This window comes from Papaver somniferum, chromosome 1, assembly GCF_003573695.1.
Source record: "Papaver somniferum cultivar HN1 chromosome 1, ASM357369v1, whole genome shotgun sequence".
NCBI classification, from domain to species: domain Eukaryota; kingdom Viridiplantae; phylum Streptophyta; class Magnoliopsida; order Ranunculales; family Papaveraceae; genus Papaver; species Papaver somniferum.
The window spans coordinates 111,436,242-111,447,680 of NC_039358.1; positions in this window are offsets into that span (position 1 = coordinate 111,436,242).

An 11,439-nucleotide genomic window follows, 5' to 3' on the forward strand; every position below is an offset into this window, starting at 1 on the left:
TTAAGGGGTGTCCTAAATGATTAGTGAAGACTAATCTGCCCTTATCCTAATTAAGGTTATAACTAATCCTAATAATCCACTAATCGAACCCATTAAATTAAAACCTAAAAACAAAACTGATTTTAATCAGTTTCAAAACTCTTTTCCCCTTTCTTCTTCATCTTCATCTTCTTCTTTTCTTTTTCTCGTCTTCGTAGACATCGACGTTAATCGTCGATTTGAAAAAAATTCATCGTCGATTAATCCATCTTTATAAGAAATGTGTACCAAGCAAACACCCAGATTTCCAGGATTGAGTCCGGGACTCGCAAATATAGCGAATCTCCCAAAAGAATTGCAAATTGATAAACAACTTGAAGCAAAGTTGAGAGGCCAAATTAATCATCCAACAGCAAAAAAGAAGTCCGATTCGAGTGAAATGCAAATTCGCGGGTAATTTTCTTCATACCCATTCCTTTTAATTCGTTTTTTGTTTAAGAGATCAATTAGAAATCATCAAAACCCATTGAAAATGGTAGTTACAGTAAACATTTCGGTTAGGAGAATTTTGAAAAACCCTAGGTTTTTTGTAACCGAACTTTCAATACGAAGAACACTTCGGCAATGTCGCAAGTTTTATGAATTTTTAGGCAACTGAACTCCGTAGTTCGGTAAGCTCGCATGAAAAATTTGCGTAACCGAACTCCTTTGTATGGAAATTAGAGTTCGATGTAGTCGATAAATTTATATAGGTAACCGAACTTTGGTATTATATAGTTCGGTTACTTCGCAATTTCTAGGGGGAACCGAACTCATGCTGTCAACACCAAATATGTATATCGGTTACTTCGCAACTTACACCAGTTAACCGATCTCCTAGTTCGGTTACTTCGTATCTCATATACTAGATAACCGAACTTTAGTATGTTAACACCTTTGTGTTTGATGTAGTCCCATGTTCAATTTTATTTGATAAGAAAATATTTTGTTTAGCTAAGGCCAGTTCCTATGGGTGTGGCAAACCAAAGAGTTTGCCATTTTTCCACCCACTATGGAGCTGGCAAACTGGCCTGGCTAAGTGGCAAACTTTCCACTTAGCCAGGCCAGGTCAAGGCTCTACCGAGCGGTCGAGTCTCGACGGCTAGGTCAAGGCTCTACCGAGCGGTCGAGTCTCGACGGCTAGGTCAAGTCTACACCGCTAGAGGCTCTTATAAGACAGGGCGGTCTTGTTTACACCGCTAGGTAGAATCTGATCCAACGGCCATAAATCTTTCCCCCTATAAATACCACATTCCTCTACCATTTTAACTCACACCTTCTTCCTATTTTCTTAGATTTTCCAATGGCTCAAAGCATGTCTATGGATCAATTCATAGAAGAGGAACATGCGGCCGAAAATCAAAGAGTTGCACTTCGAGCTAGTGTGCAAAATGAATTAAGAAGAGCAAATAGTTGGAGAGTTGCACAGCAGCGCAATTTTAGCACGTTTGAAGATGAATGCATCTGCAGGAATTATGTTTTCTACACTAATCATCCAATCGTTGATGGCGCATTACGACTTATTCCGTTTTGGGAACGCGTTTTAATGAAATTTGAAGAAGAAACAACGAACCTCTACAATCGCAATTCGATGGTGTTGGGTGCTCGGTTCTCCATAATTTCCAAGAATGTTAACAAGTATATTGGTATGATGAGGGAATAGGCTCGAAACATGAGAAGTGGTGAAACCCTGCTGGAGATTGATCAAAGATGTCGTGCAAAGTGGTTGCGTGACAACGAAGAGAAGTTCCGATATGCAAGTTGTTATGAAATCTTAAAAGTGTTGCCCCAATTTAATCTAGTTTATCCATTCTAAGTTCTTAATTTTAACTTATGTAGAAAACTTTAAATGAAGATTATTATTTATCAAACAAAAGTGCAATTACATTAACGATTTAAACAAACCACGAAATAACAACTAACAAAACTCTCAAACTAACGATTACCACCAAAAACATAATCCCCTAAGCCTGTTGGATCCTGTGAAAACTCATTATTTGGACTCTGAGATGGTGGTTGAGTAGCATCAGGTGAGTCATAACCTTGAAATGGTACCGGAGCCATCGGAGGTGCTTGAAATCGGTGAAATGCTGAACTTGTTGGGGTATAAATTACGGATTGCCTAAATGCATCCAAATTGACGTGTCCACTAGCAGGAGTAAGTACAAGACCTTGGGGAATGAAACCAAGAGGAGACTGGAAATCCGTCTCCAAGTTTGCTGTTGTTGGTGGTAGTTGAGTCTCCTTCACCATACTCTCTTCCATCATAGTTGGAGTGTGTTGACAACTTCTACGACCTCCACGACTTCCACTTTCACGACTTCCAATTCCACGACTTCCACCTCCACGACTTCCACCGGGCATTTGAGAACTTGATGCTAACGGAGTCTCAGGAAATTCATAACTCATACTCTCCCTCAAAGCTTGCATCTGGATCAAGTGAAAATTCTGGAATTGATAGATAAAAAGATCATAATTGTTACACCGATCCTGAAACTCTTATGGTGATGCCACCACACCATAGTATGGATAGCGTTGCTGCAAACCTTCACTAGTAAGTGGAACTGTAACAACATCTCCACTTGGTGATAAAGTCTTGACTTCCCAAGATATTGGAGGCATATTTGACGACCCCATTTGACTGCTAGGGTACCTATATGGTTCGCCCGTCGGTGGTGGGGGTTGGGATGGAAGATCTGTAAGTGTCAAATTGCCTATTGATGGAAAGTCAACACTACCTAAGTTTTGTGGATGAATAGCAATATTTAGCTTACATACCTTCTGAAACCAACTGAAATAATCATAGTCATCTTCTGGTTGTTGGATCAAATCATCAGCTTCTACCCAAGGTTGTCCATTGTTTATCAACTTTATCCAATCATCATGTGAAATTAGTGAAGTTGGAAACGGGTTGATTGCTTTTACCTTTCTTCCTTGTAGCTGAAACAGATGTCTTTCTCCGTAGTACCAAATACCCTGACCAATAACTGGATTGTAAACACAAGTTGCTTAAGGCTCAACTGTACCATGTTTTGTGTTGTTGGTTCACGAAACTCATTAATTACTGTATACGGCATTGGCGTAATGTTGACACTAGTTCTGCACAGTTGTTGCATCCTTTGCATAGCAACGATATTTTGACCATCATTAATCTGACCAGCCCAATTCTCAGCTTTGTACTTGTACACGACTGGAAAAATTAATCGTTTATCGTGAAGATCAGGTTCGCCGACAGTAAAATAAGTATACCACCAATTGAAAAGGTGGGGGTACAACAACCACACCCAATATTTCACTTAGCAATCTGTATGAACAAACTCCAATATACTTTCTAGAAAATCAACTAGACAGTCAGACTCAATCTAGATAAAAAGTATATCAAAGAGTTTATATCTCAATCTCTCGATTTGATATATACTCAAGCAAATAGAAATCTGCGAGTCTTTATCAAATACTAGAGAGATAACTTGGATGGTACCAAAGACCAATGTCCAAGTGTCAATCAATTTAAATCAACAACCAAAAGGTCGGATATTCTAATTGATTGAACAACGCATAACCTGTGATATTTCAATTATATACAAATATAATGGGAAAAAGAAATAACAAAGACACCAGAATTTTGTTAGCGAGGAAACCGCAAATGCAGAAAAACCCCGGGACCTAGTCCAGATTGAACATACACTTTATTAAGCCGCTACAGACACTAGCCTACTCCAAACTAACTTCGGTCTGGACTGTAGTTGAACCCCAATCAATCTCACACTGATCCAAGGTACAGTTATGCTCCTACGTCTCTGATCCCAGCAGGATGCTACGTACTTGATTCCCTTAGATGATCTCACCCACAACTAAGAGTTGCTACGACCCAAAGTCGAAGACTTTAATAAACAAATCTGCATCACATAGAAAAGTCTATGGTAATAGATAAATCCGTCTCCCACGAATATACCTATGAGTTTTGTTCCATCTTTTGATAAATCAAGGTGAACATGAACCAATTGATAAACCAGACTTATATTCCCGAAGAACAACCTAGTATTATCAATCACCTCACAATAATCCTAATCGACGCAGTGAAAAAAGATATTGTGGAATCACAAACGATGAGACGAAGTGTTTGTGATTTCTTTTATATCTTTCCTATCGGAGATATAAATCTCGAGCCAATTATTACAATCGTACTCGTAACGATAGAAGATGCAAGATCAGATCACACAACTACAAGAAAAGTAGTATCGGTCTGGCTTCACAATCCCAATGAAGTCTTTAAGTCGTTAACCTGGTTTTAGAAGAAGAAACCAAAGGTTAAAGGAGAATCGACTCTATCTATGCAACTAGTATCACACGTAAGGTGTGGGTATTAGGTTTCCCAGTTGCTAGAGTTCTCCTTTATATAGTCTTTCAAATAAGGGTTTGCAATCAATGTTAGCTTGGTAACAAAGCATTCAATATTCACTGTTAGATGAAAACCTGATTAGATTCAAGCTAATATTTCTCAACCGTTGGATCGAAAACTTAGCTTGTTACACACAAATGAAATGTCTAATTTTGGGTTTACGAACCGTTCCCAAACATTAACATTTGTTGGTTCAACAATAGTTAACCAAATGGTTATCCATATGATCACTTTCATATCCACCATATTCTTCTTCACCATAACTAGTTCAAATGACTCAAATGAACTAGTTAGAGAGTTGTTCAATTGCTTAGATTTTATGTAACTACACAAGACACAATCGAAGCAAAAACGGTTTGATTCACTCCAATCGGTTCATGAACTTTATAGCCACGGTTTGCAAAAGCATTCCTTAGTTTATATAAACATGAGTTCAAGAACAACCGATTTTAGATATAACCTGCTCAAGTTCGCGGACTGGGTTCGCGGACTTAAGCTTACGGAAGGACTTCACAAACTCCAGCATAAATTCTCGGGTCGAGAACTTCCGCCAATTCGCGGACTGAGTTCACGGACTTGGCTCACACCACATTTCGTTTTTCTTGATCAACAAAGTTCGCAAACTTTGGTTCAAGGAATAAGGACTTATACATATATGTGTTTCCACAACAATGCTTATATCCTACCAATGGCTATGTAATCTAAACTCTCATTTCAATCATTGAAACATTCTCAGAGGACGTTATATAGCCGTTATTCACATACCATTTTTTGTCAGAACAATTTCCAAAGTGATTGAAACAAAATATGACATTCGTCACTAGGTAAAGATGAATTTGCCTAAAGCGAAAGCTTACTGTTTGAGGGGGAAACGATTTCTGCTGATTTCGGTAATTTCGGGTGTGTGGGTGAGAAACGAGTTTAAACCTTAAACAATGTACTGCAAGGGAGTACTTTAGATTCGAGATATCAATCTGTACAAATCCGGTCTAAACCAAAAAATGGTCGTTCCAGACTTGCTTCGGTCACAAAGTGAAGGAGAATGGGTTGATTTTTGGGGAGGGAAGCGAAGAAAGTGTTGAGACCAGGTTGATTCTGGAAGAGTAGTTGTTTCACGACTTGTATCAGAAAATGGGAAGCTCACAGATGGAAAGCTAGCGAATTTTTCTGAGTGTTGTATTTCCCTGACTTAACTTGTTGTTCGGTGGAAATAGGTAAGACCTATTTATACAAGTCGAAGTGAAACGTACTCTGGTCTCATTAAGGAATGGAAAAAATGGGTGAGTAAATGGGAGGAGGTGGTAACCGTTAGCGCATGGCATTGATGTTCCATAAAAGAGAACGTTTCACCATTACACCCTATATTTACTAACCGCCTCATCCTTATGACACTTCCTTATGACGGGCGTAGTGTACGCCGCACGCTGTAAACCGCCAAACCAATACCCAAAGAGGATCCCACAGTTTCTGATATGTGTTGATGTCTCGAATGTTTTCGTGGAAAACATGTAGCATATTGTTGTCGCCTGGAAAGTCGGTCTTGGGAGACTTGCTGGCTTGGTGACCTTCGGCGGTCGAGATTGAAGGGCGGTCGTTGATTGTCGCACACCTTCGTTTTGGTAGCCGCATAGGGAAGGCCAACATGGTAGCGCGACAAGGTTGGCATGCCATTGGCATGGCATGCCTCGGCGCGGTTTGGCGTGGCCAAACTAGGGTTTTGGGTTACCATGCGTTGTCTGGTAACCTTGGACTGCTAGGATTTGCTCCTAGGATTGAAGGGCGACCGTTGATTGTCGCACGCCTCCATTTTGGTAGCCGCATAGGGAACGCCGGCATGGTATAGTGGGGTCGCGGATTTGGAATGCCATGAGCGCATGGTGTGGCTAGCATGGCTAGGGCCAAGGAAAGGTGTGTTTGGCTTGGCATGGTGGGGCCAAGGGCTTGGCATGCCGTTGGCACATGGTGCGGCTAGCATGGCTAGGGCCACCGCAAGGTGCGGTTGGCTTGGCATGGTGGGGCCAAGGGCTTGGCATGCCATTGGCACATGGTGCGGCTATGATGGTTTATCAAAAGTAGTGATTGTAGTTGTAGTGGTAAACAGGTTCTTTTCAGACTTGTGAAGAAAACAATTTTTATAGATTTAAATTAAACAGGCAACTAAATAAAATAATTCAAAGTTTTGGAGAAAAATACCAAGACTAGGATTCCACCATTGACCAAATAAATATTAAACTCTAAATAATATTCATGCAATTCTATCTTTAAAAATAATTCTAATATTTGCCTCAAATATATTTTTGAAGTAATAATTGTAATCACAAAGTATAAAACATCAAAAGTTTTTAAAACCCAGCATGCTTCATCAAAATAATTCACAACTATTCAATAAAAACTAATATTTCAAATTCAATTCCATGCAAATAATCAAATAATAATATTGCAATAAATAATAAAATTAGAATTATACCAATCAATATGGATCAATGGCTTCCTCCGTCGTCTCGGCTAATGGGTTTATCTCCTCATCCCAAAAACACACTCACAAGATAAATTCATGGCTAAAATAGGTGTTTTTATTGATGTATATAAGATGAAACAGGAATTAGCAACGCTGCAGAAGTGTTACAGCGTCACTGTTACAAAGGGGTAAGTGCTGAAAATTAAACGATAGTTTTATGTTGCTGTAAAACAACGACACTCGTTTCTGTTTTAAGACTGTTGAAGAACGACTGCCTTAGCAGGTCTGTTCTTCCTCTTCTTCTTCCTCCTCGAACAGCAGCAGCAACAGCACTGTAACTCTCTGTAATCGCTTCTCCTCGGCTCTCCTCGACTCTAAACTCTCTCCTAAGGTTTTCCAACCCTTTTTATGACTTGAAACCACTCTTATATATCCCACAGACCCCAAATATCTCGTATAAATTCAAGATTTCTTCTCCGTGCAGTTAAGAGAATATCTCTCTTCAATCCTCCCTGTACGCGTCTTCTGACCTCTTCTGAGTTATCTAAACTCTCCAAACTCCAACTAATACTTGAACAGGACCAGGTACATCCATATCCTAGCGTCAAATTCCTCCAGAAATCTCTCAAAAATCTTCTAAACTTGAAACAGAACACGTCTCTCTGTTCAGACTTTGAAACCCTCTCTCGGCCATTCCAGCCCAATTGGTTGGGTCCAATCGATTGTAACAGACATGTTGAGTCTTGTAGAGTCCATGCGTACCAAATAAAGCCATTGAATCTCCTAAAATCACTTAGAAATTCGATCTCCAAATCTGCTCCTCGCTGCATGCATTTTCCCGCCAAAAATGCATTTTTGAAAACGTGAAGAAATGTGACCTTCCCCTATCCAGTCCCGGTCTCCCTTTAGCAGATGCCTGGAAATGGGTCACCCCTTAGTAATTAGGTTACCCCTTATCCAAAGTGAGAGTTCGTATAGTAATTTTCTCCCACGAGCGCAAAAACCACTTTTTTAGCCAATTTCGCCGCAAAAGCTTATTTCTCCATAAATACGTACAGGGACATAAAAAGCCATAATAAGTACAAAAATGGGTACTAACACAATATACAACTGGGATATATTAGACACATAAATGCGTCTATCAGGCTAGCATGGCTAGGGTCACGGCAAGGTGTGGTTGGCTTGGCATGGTGGGGCCAAGGGATTGGCATGTCGTTGGCACATGGTGCGGCTAGCATGGCTAGGGCCACGACAAGGTGGGGTTGGCTTGGCATGGTGGGGCCAAGGGCTTGCCATGCCGCTGGCACATGGTGCAGTTGGCATGCCTTGGCGCGTAGATGTGGCTGCCATGGTTTGCCATTGGTACAGTGGTGCTGCTGGCATGATTGGCATGCCTTGGCGCAGAGATATGGCTGGTATGGTTTTCCATTGGCACAGTGGTGCGGGTGGCATGGTTGGCATGCCTTGGCGCGGTAGATGTGGCTGGAACGGTTTGCCATTGGCACAGTGGTGCGGCTGGCATGGTTGGCATTCCTTGGCGCAGTAGATGTGGCTGGCGCGGTTTGCCATTGGCACTGGTGCGGATGGCATGGTTGGCATGCCTTGGCGCGGTAGATGTGGCTGGCACGGTTTTCCATTGGCACAGTGGTGCGGATGGCATGGTCGGCATGCCTTGGCGCGGTAGCATGATAATTAGGGTTTCGACATAGGCGAAGTGAATGCAAAGGGTTCTGCCATGGAACATGACCCGTGTAGAAAAAAGGTACCCCAGTAATTCTTACGTAAGCATGCTGATTGATTCAATAAATGTGCTAATGGTCAATAAACGCGCTAGAGGTCATGGTGACGTCATGCCATATGACAGTTTTACGATTTTAACCCTAAGCTAAAAACCACCATCAACATTAAGTCCCCCGCTTAGCTCGGAACATGAGCGTTGTTGCGAGGTAAGCATAAGATGGTGACAGGATAAGACGAAGATCGAAACAATAAAGTCACGATAAGATGGTCACGAAAGTCCGACTAACCTTTTTCGAGAGATAAAGAGAGTTTGTGCTTCCCGTGTTAGCGGCCTTACATAAGTCGTACTGGTGGTGCAGACCGTGAAGTGGTGAGATGAAAATTGTCAGCTTAGTCTCGCCGTGTAGCACTTTGGATGGGTTTGGGAACATCATGACGCTGGCTCGACGAGTTGTTGGTGTAGCTTGGAAGGGGGCCGCATGCATTGTGCTGGCCTGGACTCGGTACGGCGTGAGTGCGGGAATGGGCTTGGTCGATGGCTAGGTATGACAAGGCGTGACGCGGACGACCTGGCGTGGTAAGGCGTGGCGCGGACTTGGCGAGGCAAGCATGGCGGACGGATTTGGCGAGGCAAGCATGGCGGACGAGGCAAGCATGGCGGATGGTCTTGGCGTGGTGATTTGTCTTCGTGGGCCCGGTTGCCTCTTTTCCTTACTTGACTCGAATAGGAAATCATTTCCTTATTCAAACTCCCAAATATCACGCTTATAAAAGGGGACCGACCTCTCCTTTTTTCACACCTCTATTTTTTTTACTTTATTCTGGTCGTGTGGTGATAGTAAAGCGGACGAGCGAATCCCAGGTATGTCTTTCAGCACTTCCTCTTTAACTTGTTTTTCTTGTTTTCTTGTGTTAGTGCAAACCCTAGTTGTAGTCGTACCTTTTCATGAACTCGTAGAAATTTTGTCTTCCTGTGTCGGTATGAATCCTAGCCGTAGGTATGCTTTGCACGAAGTTGTAGTAATATTTAGGTGTAGATACCGTAGTGATGTTGGCCGCCTCAATTACCGCGCAGAGTAGGCATGCACGAGCTGGTAATTGCCATTTTTTCCGTGAAAACATAGCTTCCAGGGTTTCCTCCATTTTCCTGGTGTTGTCGTGTGTATGGCACCCATGGTGGGGAGCGCCCCTCGGCCGGGCGGAAATTTCTCGTTGCAGGGTACGACCTTGGCATGAGGTGGTGATGCAGGGTCTGTCAGTCCACATTTCTTTGCCTACGTGTATTATAACTTTTGAAACAAATCGGATTGCGTCCAGGATGGATCTTCTGTGTGATAAAACTATTTCCATGTACATTCCGTAATAACAATTTTTTCTTCGTATTATTCCGTTGTAGTTATCTCGAGGGTAGAAGTAGCGTGAGAAAATCTTCGTTAGGATGTCACTTGAGAAGAGTTCTGCCGTACCGAAAGATGTTGGCAATTCCAATCCAAATATGGATGATGAGTTCTTCACAACGTCCGCCACAATTAGGAAAAATCATCCCAAGTATGTGTCGGTTCTTCTGACTGGTCCGGAAAGTGAAGGAGAGGCCCGGTCGGTTCGGCCAGGAGGTGTAATAAGGTTTTGTCTTCAGAGAAAAGAGTATCATGCTTCTCCTATTGACTTTAAAATCTCTGTGAGTCTGTTGCGTCCCTTTGAGAAATGGATGCGATTCATGATGAGCCAGGAGTGTGTAAAAGCTAGTTTGACCAAAGCGCAGATTATTGATGATGTCGCGGCTTCCGCGGTGCTTCATATTAGGAAAGACATTCCGGGCTTGGTTGATTTTATTTCCAGATGGTGTCCAGACACTCACAAGACTATATGCAGATGGGGTGAAATTACCATCTCCTTAGAGAGCGTGGTCGTGTTGTTGAACCTTCCCGTAATAGGAAACCTCAATGTTAAATTATCTGCAGATGAAGAAGAAATGCACGTCGTCCTGGTTGCAAAATCAAAAGGGTTCGTTCGGAAGAAAAACGAGACGAGGTGCTTTTATGGCTGGTGGTTATCCCAGTGGTTTCCCGACGAGTTGGAGCCGAATCAGAAGAACAACACGCTTCATGTCGCGGCATTCTTGGCCATTTGGTTATCCAGAGATGTTTTCGATGACGGCTCGGGTAAGAAGGAGAGAAGACTGGAACTTATCAAGTTTGCTATAAAATTGGCAAAAGGCGTCGTTCTCCCCATCGGCGGCTTGTTTCTTGGTTCTCTGTACACACACTTGGATCAGCTGGTCACGGATATGTGCGCTTCTAATGGCTACATGAAAGTGGATTCGTATATTCACGCTGCCTTCCTTCAAGCGTGGTTGTGGGAGAACTTCGAAAGGTATGCTCCAAAATCGTTGGCTGTACTTCCCGAGTCTTGGGGTGGTTGTAGGATACTGCATTAGTCGAATAGGCGCCCAAGGGTTGTCTCGAACCTGGTCAGATTCCTTGACAACTCATGCATGATCAATTTTCGTCCATGGGTTCCGGTGCACGCGTCCATAACTCAGATCAGTGCTTTTTCTCCTGCTCCGAGCATGTCTTTGTCTTCTGGTAAAGAGGATATGAGTGTTGGGGAGATGGTGTTCATGCGAAGCTGCACGCCCGGTCATGTGTCGTCTTTCTTTTGAGGATCTTGCAAAGCAGTCTCTTACAATATCGATAGGGCGGCCCGGCATATGGGTTTTGACCAAGGGGTCCCAATTGTTCGTCAGCTGGTTGTTCCAGAAGTCTCGCTGCCAACCATTCTCGATGCTACTGTTCTTGTGTCGGATAAAAGTCTCCCTTTCCTG